General features: G+C 38.2%; 1 long non-coding RNA gene across 1 annotated transcript; it reads right to left on the reverse strand.

Annotated features, from left to right (window-relative positions):
• Window positions 1-4,306: 4,306 nt before the first annotated feature.
• On the reverse strand, window positions 4,307-5,132 carry LOC141848241 (uncharacterized). The gene is made up of 3 exons (XR_012603509.1): window positions 4,883-5,132; window positions 4,573-4,785; window positions 4,307-4,461 (listed from the first exon to the last, which is right to left on the reverse strand). It is a non-coding gene; the product is annotated as an uncharacterized LOC141848241 (long non-coding RNA).
• Between the last annotated feature and the right edge of the window lie 10,064 nt (window positions 5,133-15,196).

The raw sequence follows: 15,196 nt of genomic DNA on the forward strand, positions 1-15,196 counted from the left end.
TATATATATATATATATATATATATAGTTTTGTTCTGCTGGGCGTCTCTTCCTGGGCGACTCGTGGAGATGCCGACGTGGCTGGGATTTCCCTCCGCACGCTCGTTCCTCTCCGCGCAATCGCGTCCACCGTGCCAAGCTGGCCGAAACAGCAGGAAAACACAAAAATGCGAACCCTAAAGCCCTAAATCCCATCGCCGCACCCTCTCGCCCTCGCCCACTGCAGTTGCGCCCTCTCCTCCATGTGCCGCCTCCGCCATCGCTTCCGCCGCCAGCGAGGTCATCGAAGCACACCGACGGCACGTGAGCTCCGTCGCGTGATCAGCCACCCTCTCGCCCTCGCCCAGCAGCCTCTCCTCTATGTGGCCAAAGGTGGTGCCTTTGGACAGTCCGAAGGCACCAAGCGCTGCCACAAGCTCGTCGCCGTCGTCACTCCCTGTCCGAATCGCCACCGTCGCACTCCTCTTCTTCCTCCTCCGGATTTCTCGCCGCCGTCCCGATCGCCGCCGTCCCGATCGCCGCCGTCGAGACTCCTCTCCTCTATGTGGCCAAAGGTGGTGCCTTTGGACAGTCCGAAGGCACCAAGCGCTGCCACAAGCTCGTCGCCGCCGTCACTCCCTGTCCGAATCACCACCGTCGCACTCCTCTTCTTCCTCCTCCGGATTTCTCGCCGTCGTCCCGATCGCCGTCGTCGAGACTTCTCTTCTTCTATATAATTTCAAAAAAAAAAAATCGGGATCTTCCACCTGAACGAGATTTTGCTGATTTTGTTCCCTGCAACTTGGTGCTCCTCCTGGTGATCATGAACTTGGAACTCTACTGTAGCATTCTTCTTCCTTTTATTTATTTATTTTTTAGCTTGAACTGTGGGACTATAACTTTATTTTTATGTTGCTGCTAACAAGATTTTGTCCGTGTTTATGGAAAATGAAAGGAACTCCATGAGTTGCAAAGTAAATTTTTGTCGTAATTTATTAATAGCTAGTAAAATGTATATAATATCTGCTATCTTGTTAGAAAGGCCCATGGATGAAAAAGAAAGGGGGTTTTTATGTAGAAAATTAAGATCCTTCTCCCCTTCACGTAAGTTACATTCTCCTTGGCCGTGCATAAAGTAAATTATCAATAATCTTCTATTTATTTCATTTCATTTAAAATCTGTTTTTGTTTCTGGAATAAGTAAATTAAATAAAGAGAGTCATATGTTGGATGACTAAAAAACATCTGGAACCAAGCAGTGATACTTATATCTTTTTTGTTAATGACTAAATAACAGTGATACTTTGGTTAGTGGTTGCTAAGGTTATACAATTGTCTTTATTAATGATATAATCAATTCTTTGATTGTTGTTTGATAGAAGGAAAGATTCCACCTGAAGAACCAACTATTCTTCCTCCACTTCCTTTAGTGAATAATGATAAATGCAGGGGGGGTGGGTATTATATAACTCCTCAACCAAAGAGGTTTAGAGAAAGGGATTGGGACAGAGAATGAGAAATGGATATTGAGCTCTTGCCTCCTCCAAGCAGTCATAAGAAAAATCTTTCGGCATCTTCTGATGTGGATCAGCCTATTGATCCAAATGAGCAAACATATTGTGTCTGCCATCAGGTTCAATTATTAACTTTGTGATTATATAAATCTCTGTTCATGAATAGCTACTTGATTCTTTCATACCTAGCTGACCGCTGTGTTGCAGCAAGAATAAACTTTATGGTCTTTTCAGGTATCATTTGGTGATATGATTCTCTGTGACAATGAAAATATGTAAGTTAACAGTCTTTAGCAAGATGTATTCCTTGCAACTTTCTGCTTCGTCTTGCAATACAACTCTATTATATGAAGTGCATTGCACTTGAAGCTGTTTTCCCATAGTTTTTATTGCTATATAAATCTTGCAGTCCTCTTTCCATAATCTGTGGAATTTAAAGCTTAATCTTTCCTTTAATCTATGTGGAATTTACATAATGATCTTACATTCTTATTCAGAATCATCTACAAAACTGATGACTTCTCTAGTTAGTGAAAATTTTACCTTTTTTCACTTCAAAGACTCAAATAATAAACTGTTAAATTCTTCTTTACAGAGGTGGAATCAAAGACATCAAATGTGTGTTCCATCAGTAGCAACTGCAGATGCTACATTGGGCTTGTCGGAGAAAGGAAATGATTGTCCACCATTGAAACCGAAAAAAAAAGTCTATGACTTCATTCTATCTAATTTTTTTTAAAACAACTCCAGATGAAAAGAGTCGCATATGTAAATTTTGCAAACAAAGTTACTCTATAACCACTGCTACAGGTGAATTTGAATTTTCTCTACTGTTTCAGTATTATGTGATATTAGTATGTATTTTTCTTTGATTACAAAAGTAACTAAATTATTATTCTTCTCGCTTTTTGTTAGAAAACCAATTATTTTTCTCCTTACAGAAAGTATGCTTTATAACAAGTACTATTTCATCTACAAGCCTTAGGAGAAGTGATATGAATGCTACAATTATTGTTTACTTACCTATTGTTGGCCAGTGTTGCTAATAGTCAATAACTTGGTTGGTCACTTTGTCTTGGTTCTATGAGATGTGCCGTAGGTGGAAATCATGGCATCAAGGTAGGAGGTGACAATTATCTGACAATCATTGGAGCCTCTGTTCCTCTTACTTCTAATGCGGTGCTTTCAAATTCCTTCAGATTTCTAAATACATATGTAGAGATTTGGCCTAAAGAAAAGATGCAAGTAGTAGCTCTCTGAGTTGAACTTTAAATATCAATTAGATTTAAGTTGTTGTAAGTGTTGTATCAAGTTCAAACAATAAGTTAATAAGTTGTATTTGAACTCCTCTGTACATCGGTGTAACTTTAATATTCATGTTGAAGTCGATAGCTGATGATGAATGTATAGTTTTTTAATTGATTTGTAGACCTGTATTTTATCATGATATGTATGACAATATCGTCTTCGCTGAAATAAATATAGTATTTTTGTTCTTTTTTTTACGTGGTTCTCTCATAACACACGTTAAAGGGTATTTGAAAATCTCTTAAGAAAATCAAAAGAAATACAAAAACATCAGACTTATCATCCATCTCGTTTTTAGTTCACCATGCATTCAAAGTTGCATGTCAACTAAATGCTCATCAAGCTCGATAACTTAAAAGATAAATACTATTGTCAAGAACAATTCTCAAAACCAACAGTATTTTTTTTTATTAACACATCCAGCCCAGCAAACTTTCCAAATATAACTAAGAACATAAACAAGTAGAACATCTATTGCATTCTTATTACAAGGAGAAACAACTACAAATGACAAATAAGTTCACTATTGAGTGCAAGAGCAGTTGCCTTCTGGGCTCCAACCACCGAGTACGGCCCTTCCAATCTGGGATCCATGATGTTCATAGTACTTCGCTTGCTCTTGCTCATGAGATAAGGTTTTGCCCACTCCACCAAATAGTGTTGTCCAGACGGTTGGTTCTTGTCGATGGCCCATCGGCCGGTCAATAATTCAAGAAGAACAACTACAAAGCTATAAACATCACTCCTAGATGTCAAATGACCTGTTAAGAGTCGGGTGAGTCAGTTATCAAGTTCATGTCTCAAGTTTATTGTATCATCAAGAACACAATGAGGTCAGAATTTAATTGGCACAAATATAACAACAAATGTGTTGATATATAGACGTACTTTGCATTACTGATATGTCTGAAATTTATAGTGATTAAAACAATTGTGGATAGATTGAAGAAAGTTTAACATGCTAGATGATAAGTACAATTGTACTAGAACATGGTCAGAAACACTACACTAATATCAACAAAAGTGAAGCAAATTACCAGTCGCGAGATACTCTGGAGCAGCATATCCATATGTACCCATGATCCTTGTAGAGACATGGCTTTTATCCCCAGTCGGGCCATCTTTCGCCAATCCAAAATCAAAAAGCTTTGCCAATCCAAAAGAAAAGTAATCAATTTATTCAGCATCACCATAATGAAGAGAGGATAAACAAGTAAAGAAGAACGACAAAAGAAAAAATTAAATTAATATGCACTCTAATCTGCAGTTGCATCGACCTGTACGCACACTCTTAATATTTATAAAAATAATAGAATCATTCACTTGTGAACAAACTCAGATTTGAAAATTCCACTTTTACTTTTTCTCCTCCTCAACAAGAGGAACAAACTAACTCTATTTATGTTATAAATCCGAGAAATACGTTTTGCTTACTGTACAATGCATATTATTCAAAAAATAAGCTTTTACTGTAAATAGTTAACTAGAAAATCTATTGTGCGGGAAGGTGGCAGCACATCTGATAGTGCTACTCCACTCAGTTAATGTCCAGGTCCTTCAGTTTCAAAACTCATTTCTGTGTGTCTTGAGCAATCATTAGCTTGCTTGACTTCTTTGCTGCTGCAGTATCATCAAATGAACTTGTTTATGTTCGTTTGCCTCTAGACAAATTAAAGTGAAAGAATTTCAATTTGACCACATTTACCACATACTCAGGCAAGTAACAGTTGTAGGCATCCATGAAAAAAATAAGCATTTTGTTTGTCACTAACCTGCACACTCCAAAGACTTCCTAGTGGGCATGTAAGTAGGATCCATTCCCCAATTTTTCTGAAACTGATTGATCTGAATCGCCGAAGCAAGTAATTTTACAAATTAATCAGTAAATAAGATGGTTTGCTAAAGATGAATAAACACAAAATACAATAAATATTCGAAGAAAGATTCAGTAAATGAAGATCCCTTATATCCAAAGTCCTTCTCTCCTGATCAAAGCACAAAAATGTTAAGAATCAAGTAACAAAAAGAAAATTTTTGTCGATGCAAAAAATAATAAATAAATAAAATAGAGGACGAAATGACCTGTGCAAAGAGCACGAAAATTTTCAGCTGTTCGGGGGACATTGTGCAAAGAGGGGACATCGTGCAAAGAGCACAAAAATGTCAAGAATCAAGTAACCAAGTTTATTTTGACATTCCAAGTTCATGATCACCAGGTGGAGCACCAAGTTGCAGGGAACAAAATCAGCAAAAACTCGTTCAGGTGGAAGATCCCGAATATTTTTTTTTTGAAATTATATAGAAGAAGAGGAGTCTCGACGGCGGCGAGAAATCCGGAGGAGGAAGAAGAGGAGTGCGACGGTGGCGATTCGGACAGGGAGTGACGGCAGCGACGAGCTTGTGGCAGCGCTTGGTGCCTTCGGACTGTCCAAAGGCACCACCTTTGGCCACATAGAGGAGAGGCTGTTGGGCGAGGGCGAGAGGGTGGCTGATCACGCGACGGAGCTCACGCGCCGTCGGTGTGCTTCGATGACCTCGCTAGCGGCGGAAGCGATGGCGGAGGCGGCACATGGAGGAGAGGGCGCAACTGCAGTGGGCGAGGGCGAGAGGGTGCGGCGATGGGATTTAGGGCTTTAGGGTTCGCGTTTTTGTGTTTTCCCGCTGTTTCGGCCAGCTTGTCACGGTGGACGCGATTGAGCAGAGGGAACCGAGCGCATGGAGGGAAATCCCAGCCACGTCGGCATCTCCACGTCAGCGTCGCCCACGAGTCGCCCAGGAAGAGACGCCCAGCCCGACCGCTGGCCGGACGGCATATACCTATATTTATATTAATATTTTATTCATTATGTCGTGGAATCCTATAATTATATTTATGTTAATACTATGTGGACTCTATGTCCCCTCATTCTATGTTTATTCTTATTTTATATTAAATAAATAAATATACTCATCCTATATTAACTATGATTTAAAGAATTTAATGTTGATGTATGTGAATGTTATAATACTCATCCACATTAATTGTAATATCATTTGGATGTTATAACACTCACATATTAATATCAATACAAATGCTTAATGGCGCGTTTATTCAAAATTATTATTGATAATTTTAATTGTCTATCGAAGTTTATCAACGATAATCTTATTTGGTCTATATTGATCGATTATCAAATAATATAACATTATCGCTACATCAGTAAAACATCAACAAATATGTCATAAACCAAGAATATGATTACCTTGGCAGTCTAAGATTTTTTATCATTTCCAAGGTTAACGAAAAAAATTTTCATAATGATTTTTTAATTTTAAAATTGAGTTAATTGAAATATACCATGAAACCTAATTGAAACCGAGTTAATTAATTTAATATATTTTAATTTAAATACTAATAAATTATTTTATTAAAATAATTATTTTAATCAATTATTTTATTAATATATAAAAATGTATTTTAATTTTTAAAAATAATTTATTTTAAATTTTTAAAAAAAAATTATTTTAAATTTTCAAAAACAATTTATTTTAAATTTTAAAAAATAATTTATAATTTTAAAAAATACAATTAACAAATTATATTTATTAATTTAATAAATTATTTTATTAAAATATATATATATTTATTTTAAATTTAAAAAAAAATATAAATAAATTATATTTATTTTATACATATATTATCAATTTATTATCATCATTAATATTATTAATTTAATTTATTCTAAAAATAAATTAAATTAAGAGTAATATAATAAATATTAAATTAGTTATGTTTTATGCACTCCAAATAAATATATTGAATAAAATAATATTAGATTATGTTTTATGTTCTATAACCTTGATTATATGATTACCTGGTAATCATATAATTTGGAGTTGAATTCTTTGCTCATGATTTCTCTAGAGAACATTCAAGTCTTCTTCCTATTCTTCTTGGATGAATGTTGGTCCTATCTTCCAATAACAACGACAATGGGGGGCTCTACTCATTGAAGAAACTCCTCATTGGATTTGTGGTCAAGATCGTGAATGAGCTAGATGTTACTCAAAGTAAAAAATATTCATGTGTTGATCCTAAATGAAAACTGATTGATAATCTTTATGAAATGGAACAGTTCTCTAATGTAAATGAAACAAATGAACTTTGTTGTGCAAGACATTTGCTTGTGTTAAACTTTAGTTAAACTCAAGCAATGGTAGTTTGCTCTTTCAATTGTTTTGGGATTTTAGCCTTGTCCCCTCATTGCTACACATAAATTCATGACATTTTAGATTTTTCTAGGTGTAGCATGAAATTTTTTTTATATACTAAAATCATTCCTCTTAGCTTATTCACTTGAAAACTATTGCTTCTTTTTATGGACAAGATTGTAATCCAATTTTAGGACAAATAGGAGAAGAAGATTGGAATTTATTGTAGAAAGTGCCCTAGAGAGGGATGAATAACACATTTTACTTTTTCACTTGTTTTTGAAAATTTATTTTGTTTTATCAAAGATAATAGTGGAAATAGATAAGAAAACAAAGTACAACATAAATACAATTTTATTTTTACTTGATTTACAACGTCTCACTATTAGTCTAAGACCCGTGATCCTTGATTACTTTGATGGACAATCCACTATTAATCTCCTTCTTAATCAAGAAGGAGACTCGTCTTTATAAAACAATCCACTATTGCTTCTTTTTACACTATTGCTTCTTTTTATGGACAAGATTGTAATCCAATTTTAGGACAAATAGGAGAAAAAGATTGGAATTTATTGTAGGATTTGGAAGTGCACTAGAGAGAGATGAATAGCACATTTCACTTTTTTACTTGTTTTCAAAAATTTATTTTGCTTTATCAAAGATAATATTGGAAATAGATAAGAAAACAAAGCACACCATAAATATAATTTTATTTTTATTTGATTTACAGCCTTTGACTGCTACTTTAAGATCCATGATCCATGATTATTTCGATGGGCAATCCACTATTAATCTCCTTCTTAATCAAGAAGGAGACTCGTCTTTATAAATGTGAGGCAGTGCCGGCTTTAGGCATAGGCCATTAAGGCCTATGCCTAGGGCCCTAAATTTAGAGGGGCCCATTTTTTTATATTAATTATTTATATATATATATATATATATATATATATATATATATATATATATATATATATATATATATATATATATATTAAGAGAATAAAAAATTATTAAAATTTCTTTATTGGATTTTGGAAAGATTTTGTATGATATATCATTGAATTTTGTAGAGATTTGGTATGATTCCAATATATTATATTATTTAATTTTCAAAACTCTAATTTACTAGTTTCTTTATATTCTTCTCCTTCCTTCCTTATTAATCTAACAACTTATTTTACTCAACTTCAAATATTTTACTTATTTGATATATAGTTTGTTTTCTCTCCTCAAAACATTTCTGAGATCATCACAAGGGGTGCAAGGAGAGGAACGATAAGAATAAAAAGTCTTTGTTACAGTTTTTTTATGATCTTAAGATCTAAAGGTATCGTCTTCCTCATTTCTCTGTCAAATCTTTTTTTTATGTTTTTGTTAATTTCTTATTTTCTTATCAATGATTCTTATTGTAAACTTATAATTTTGTCAGTTCACCATACCTGTTAGTGTAGCTTCAGCGGAAGAAGTTTTTCAAAATTAAAATTAATAAAGTCTTATTTACGTTCAACTATGTCTCAAGAAAGATTAAATAATTTAATAATATTATCAATTGAAAAAAAAAATTATTATTAAAACTTAAATATAAAAATTTAATTAATAATTTTATATCTCAAAAAGCTAGAAAATTTAATTTTATATAAAAAATTTATTTTTAAAATTAATATTTTAATTTATTTTAAAATTTTTTAAATCCACCAATGTCGGTCTCAAGTCCGAATAAAAAAGAATAAGAGAAATTTTTTTAAAATAATAACAATTATTTTTAAAAAAATTTGCCTAGGGCCTCTAGGAGGCTTGAGCCGCCCCTGATGTGAGGAAGGCAACACTTTATCATTCCTTTTGAAGAAAACATGAAAGATAAATAATAACTAAAAAGCAAATATATCGATGATGAGAAATCTAGGGTAGAATACAGTCGTCAGAGCAACAATTCGTTACAGTGACAACGTTTCATAGCAGGGCAAAAGTTGGAGCATGGGTGAGGTTAGTGAGACAAGCTCTCCCTTCTCTCTAGGATTTCTTGGAGTTCTTGGTGTTCTTCTTTCGCGGGTTGCATTACATCATGGTTGGAATTGATTCTCTCCCTCCCCACCAGTAGGAGAGCTACTGGTGCTGCTGTGGGATCTCTTCACAGGCTGTGGAGGGTGTTCTTGAAGAGTATTGAAGATCAAACAACAAGGTAGGGCTCTAAAAGTTGGGGTTTTGAAGGTTTTTTGGTGTTCCGGAGGTTTTCCGACGACCGGCTGATAACATACATTTTCTTAGTTCATTTTGGCTCTAATACTTGATACTTTTATTCTCTCGTTGTTTAATTATTGAGTTTTAACATATTTTACGAGTAAGAACTTATTATGGACTATATTTCTTATTCCTACAAATTTGGAGGTCTAATATTTCTAATGTGATTTTGTAGGATACTTAAGGAGCCATGAAGTTGGATCAAGATCAAGTGAAGTGAAGATAGCCCAACCCAAATTCGGATTCATCCCATCTCATATCCTAATTCGGATCCAGGTGTGTGCTTACAAAGGATCTACTATGACCACAATCCGCTAAGGAAGCTAGAGGAGGAAGCAAGTGGGGTTAATTAGGGCATTCTTCCCTTTGGAGCAACCCTAGCCACCACCCACCTTTATCACCGCCATCTTCATCCGCATCATCCATCCACCAGAAGGAAGTTAAGGGGATTCTCTTTCTTCAATCCGACCACCTTCTATCCATCGAGGAGTCAAGGGGATTTCCTTCTCCACCAACTCATCTCACCCGTTGCATCAACCACGGGGATTGTATCGAAGTTGGGGACTCCTTCCGTCGCCACATCTTCCATGGAGTTTTTGTCGCTTCGCATCCACCTTCATAGGGAGATTCATTAGATTTACTCTATTTTTCATTTTTGAGCATAAATTAGATTTTTGCATGTCAAGTGTTTGTTTAAATTCCTCTACAGTTTTGGATGTTGTTTGTTATTAGCTTTCTTTTGCTTGTTTGTTGATACACTTATTTACTTGAAGCACTTCTCTACTTTGTTAATGCAATTTGTCTTAATACTTAGTGTTCTTTCCATTATTTAGATGATTTAGAACCTAATACAACCGCCCTCCCCCTTGTCTAATCCAAAAGAAAATCCAAATCCAACTACAATAACCACTAGGATTACCATACACCGGCTACAATCATTGGGAGACAACTCAAGTTATCCTATACTACTTTAGTTAGGAGATTCAATATTAATTAAGTTGGTGTGCTCATTTAGATGACAATCTGAGCCTCACATCAATTTTTTTGCGTCGTTGTCGGGGATTGATAGAGGTGTTAGGTAGTCCTAGCTTGTTCATACATTAAAGTTTGCTTGTTGATGCGTGGCTCAAAAACATATGGAAAATATCATGGGGTTAAAAGGATGGAAAGTATCTCCATTGGCCCGAGGCCTTTTGGGGAGAGCCCAAGAGCAAAGCCATGAGGGCTTAGGCTCAAAGTGGACAATATCATGCTATTGTGGAGATACGTTCATTCTTTTGGACCCAACAAGTGGTATCAGAGCGAGACCGCTCTTCACCGGACTAACCGCCGGATGAGCCATGATCCAGATCTAATCATGTGGTTTGAACCTTAAAAACAAAGGAAGTGGGTACTCCCGTGTCTGAATCAAGAGGACCAGACACCACGTGAAAGTCCTAGTAGGTCGGGTGGACCGAGGGGCAAAAAGTCCTAGCTGCGGCTAGGTGGGAAGTCCTAGTAGGTCGGGTGGACCGAGGGGCAAAAAGTCCTGGTGGGTCGGCCTCAACATCAAAACGACGTTGGGGAGGCCTGTGGTCCTTTGTTTGAGGGGGGTATTGTTGGGTTGCAAGAGTGCAAACATATCATCATCTATGCAGTGTCAGGAGGATCGAGAAGCATGACCAAAGTCCAATCTGTTAAATTTGAGAAGTGTCCTAAGGTAATTGCCTTATGGTTACACTATTTATTGGATAAATAGCAGTTTACTATTTGAGTGCACATTCCATATGTGTTTAATTGGATCTTAAACTCAAATACTGAATGCCCGCAATACGATTTATAGCATGAGAGAATTTATGATTAGATCACAACTCATGAGCATCTCTACATGTGTAATTATGAATATATTGAAATTATCCCTAGTCGAGGAATTGATGAGCACAGACGTCATCAATTCTGTCGAGACTAGCACGTTTTGAACTCCTTGGTTAGCCAAGCAGCTGATCTCACTACTGTCGATATTAAATGTTAAGAGTTAAACGTGGATGCTGGTTAAAGGTAACCAGTTCATTGGAATGACCTACTTTGAGACTTAATATGGTTCGATATATATATGTCAATGAAGATCTCAGTGCAGCTTAAGTGCGAGTTTTCTTTGACTTACGGTATTCAAGTTACCTTGGTCATGGAGGCTTATACTTTGACATCTTAAGCAAGCATCTCCGAGGAAGTGTGGACTCGAGATGATTGGGTACAAATCGAAGTGTCCGAAGGTGTTTGAATAGCCCACAGAGGATTCACCGCTCCTTGGAAAAGGAGACGTATACCTTACGGTCGCTTGTCAGGATTGTTACTAAAAGTCTTTGACTAAGGCATTACATGTTAAGAGTACAGTACTTTTGGACACATGTACAAGTAACTTGAATCCACAGGACAAAAAAGCAGCTTGGGCTAGGTTGACGTAGTCAGCCTAGTGGAGACCACACATAGACCATGTCCTAAACCAAGCGGGTATAAGACGGTGAAAGGAACGAGACACGATTCAGTGGAGCTGCTGAAAGGTTTAGAATAGTTCTGGAATCAATCAGTGATTTTTTGATCAATTGGGGGTCATGATGTACTACTAGGTGCCACTCATGATTGTTCCGTAATTAATGGTTAATTATGGATGACCAACATAACTGGAAACCTATTGGGTCACACGCACAATAAGCTCTCGAAGGACTTAAAATGAGTTTGAAAATTGGATTCTCAGAATGAGAGAAACAAAATCTGGTTGGACCAGACAAAGGATAATATGATGGAATTCATCTTACGAAGATGAAATGAATGAAACTGATTTCGTTCAAATCAGAGGTCATTTAGTTAGTGAACCAAATGATTCAATTTTGAATTAAATTGAGCCAACTTGGTTTGGTTTATGATGGAAGAGATTTTGGCAAAACGGAAAGGATGAGGAGCTTCATTTTATGAAGACGAAGTGAATAAAACTGGTTTAAATCAGAGTTCGATTGATTAGTGAACCAAGTGATTTAGGATTTGCTACAGTAAATCCTAGAAATTCGGTTTGCTACATTAACAAAACCAAATCAGCCACTAGTTCAGCCCAAAAACCCTAGCCGCTATTTTCTACAGTGATTTAGGTTAGGTTTGATTCCGATTTAAAAAGTGACTCCTCCTGTAGCTTTCTCCCTGCCGTGACAAAATCAGAGCATGAATGGGCTTCTTCCTCGCGCCGAGCACCTGTTCCTTTCCCTCTCGCGACACGCCATCTCTTGCTTGGCGTCCACGCGACGAAGATGTCGGAGATGCTAGCTGTGGATCGCGATTAATAGAGGCATGCGAGAACGGTACTGTGGATCATCTTCTACCTGCACGACGCCCTGTTGATTCTCTTCCAAGCGACGTCGCCCGCCGCCAAGATGCTGATCGCAGCCTCGATGCTGCCCGTCCGACCGCGATCCAACCCCTATTTGTCTTCCCCAAGCGTCACGCCTCGCCGCCAGCCGTCGCGTGCCTCTACCCTGTTGCCGACCGTTGTGCACCGCTGCTCGCCGTCGGCTTGAGGAAGGCAGAAACCGAAGCTTGAAGGCGGCCGACCCCGATCCTCCCGAGTGTTGCCAGGTGTGTTTTCTCGAGCACAGAGGGTCCTGACCGGCTTGCTGTCATCTCCTCTCCCGGTTGCACGTGATCAAGGCTTGCTGATAATGGAGGTGTCTCTGTTCGGGTTTTAGGTTTTCTTCCTTCCCGCGAGCAAAAGGCAGCAGAGAAGGTTTTCTTCCTTCCCGCGAGCAAAAGGTAGAAGAGGAGACAACTCTATTCTGTTCGGCCATGTAAAAGAAGATTGGAGCTCTCTGTTTTGTTCTTTTCGGCCATGTAGAAGAGAAGGAGGATAAATCTCATTTTGTTCGACCATGTAATGAACGTCGTTCATGGAAACTAGCGAAGTTTCCAAAGAACATTCCATCATCGTCGGAAAGGTTCTGACCGATTTATCCTAAATCGGTGGTCAATCATTGACCACCGAAAACTATATTGGGAATGCGATTTCTGGTGATAGTTAGAAACCCCCGAAACGATCGCGACATACGTTGTTGCGTAGTTCTCAGAATAAGGCTTCTCTCGATACGATCGTCATTAGTCATCGCTAGTACCGAAGATGATGACGCGACTCATGGCTTTCGAAGTTGTCCAGACGGGAGATTGGCGTGGATCACCAGTAGAGGCGGGACTCGGACGAGGACCGTTCGATTGATATCAATACCGCTCAACCGTCATCGGAAAGGTATGCGTAGAATAATTTTACTATTTTGTAAAATTTTAATTTCCTGCCATGCCTTGTACATGTTATTTCTTGCTTAATATGCGTGTGTTGTTTAATAATTAGTGGTAATTATTTATTTATTTCCACTGCACACGTTTGTGAAATGTATAAATACGCGCATTGCACCGAGATGATCCCAACACAATTGGGTACGGTCAGGAGGACTAGAGGGTTGGTAAAGTCTGGGCGATTTGGAGGATCGAGTCGGAAAATTCCTGGGGCCAAGTCGTCAACAAGTCTGGAGGACTTGTTCTCTCGAGTGGAGTGGGTAAGGTCGCGTTCTCGGAGTAGAATAGTGGGCGTCAGACTAACCCAGGATTTTGGTCGAAATCCAAAGTTAGACCCACAAGGTAAGGCTTAGGAGTGTTTATATATTTTCATGCTTGTCTTGCAGGAACCAGGAGCTAGAAGCAAGATGGAGAAAGCATAAATGAAGCAAACAAAGTAAAGCCAAGCCAACTAGGGGATCTAGTCGACTGATCTAGTAGACTGATGGTCTAGTCGACTAGACGGTAACTCCAGTCTACTGGCGATTGGATAATCGCAGCGAAGAAGGAAAAGTTATCAAGATCTTCCACATCGGATTGGGGTCGACTTGAGTAGGCACTCAAGTGGACCTGAGCAACGGATAACACAGCGAAGTCAACCACAAAGAAAGCGGATCGCTGTCGAGATAGGGTCGACCTGAGATTGGATCAAGTCGACCTGAGCATACTATAAAAGGAGGGGCGACGTGCACAACCAAGATATCAACATACAAGTTCTCCTCTCCAATTAGTGGTGGTTTTGAACGCGAACGAGGCCAGACTCTTACAATCGGGGAAGATCCAGGAGGAGTGTGCGACGCTCAGGACTTCCAAAACGGCATCAAGTGTTTGTCTTTTATTTCTATTTTATCTTACTCAGTTCTTATTTATTGTTATTATTTTTGGATTGTAAGACGGATTTCTCTGCCTCGGAACAAAGTTCACAAAGGAGACCACTAGTGGACGAGCGTCTCCCGTACATAAACCTTGGACGTACTAACCCTGGGAGCTTAGGAATTAAGTAAACTCGCGTGTCCCTGTCTCTATTTCTAATATTCCACTGTTAGTACTTGATAGAAAACGAACGATCGAGAAAAGCGACAACACGCTATTAACCCATTCTAGCGTGTTACAAGATCCTACAATGGCTCCCTCGCTTTTGTGCTTATCATCATTCGAGGAGCCATTCCACCCATGAGCGCTGTCAGTATGTAGAGCTCCGTCGAGCTGCTGAGCAATGCCCTGGGAGTCAACCCTCTTCCTCTCAATCTCAGAGATCACAAGCCGATCGTGTATCTCGAGATTAACTCTAACACGCTCTAACCCAGGTCCATAGAAGGAATCACTCTCCTAGGCGATCAACCCAACTAGGGCATCCCGACGAGTCTCGAGGTCCAGCCAGATTTGACTGGTAGACTCGGTGAGATGATAACAAAGATAATGCTCCTCGCAGTGACATCCATATAATTATAGGATGATCGATGGGGGGAGATTCCAATCAAGCGAGGAAAGCCCATGGCCAACATCTTGAGAATTACGACGTTTGCACTAGCAAAGGGGGAGAAGAAGGTTCGCAAATAGGCTTCGGACCCCAAGACTTGAGAGGGGTGGAAGCCCTTCATGATGATGCTTTGGTCG

Source organism: Curcuma longa, chromosome 17 (assembly GCF_044706935.1).
Source record: "Curcuma longa cultivar G26 ecotype Majalengka, Jawa Barat chromosome 17, ITB_CL_G26_1.1, whole genome shotgun sequence".
NCBI lineage: Eukaryota > Viridiplantae > Streptophyta > Magnoliopsida > Zingiberales > Zingiberaceae > Curcuma > Curcuma longa.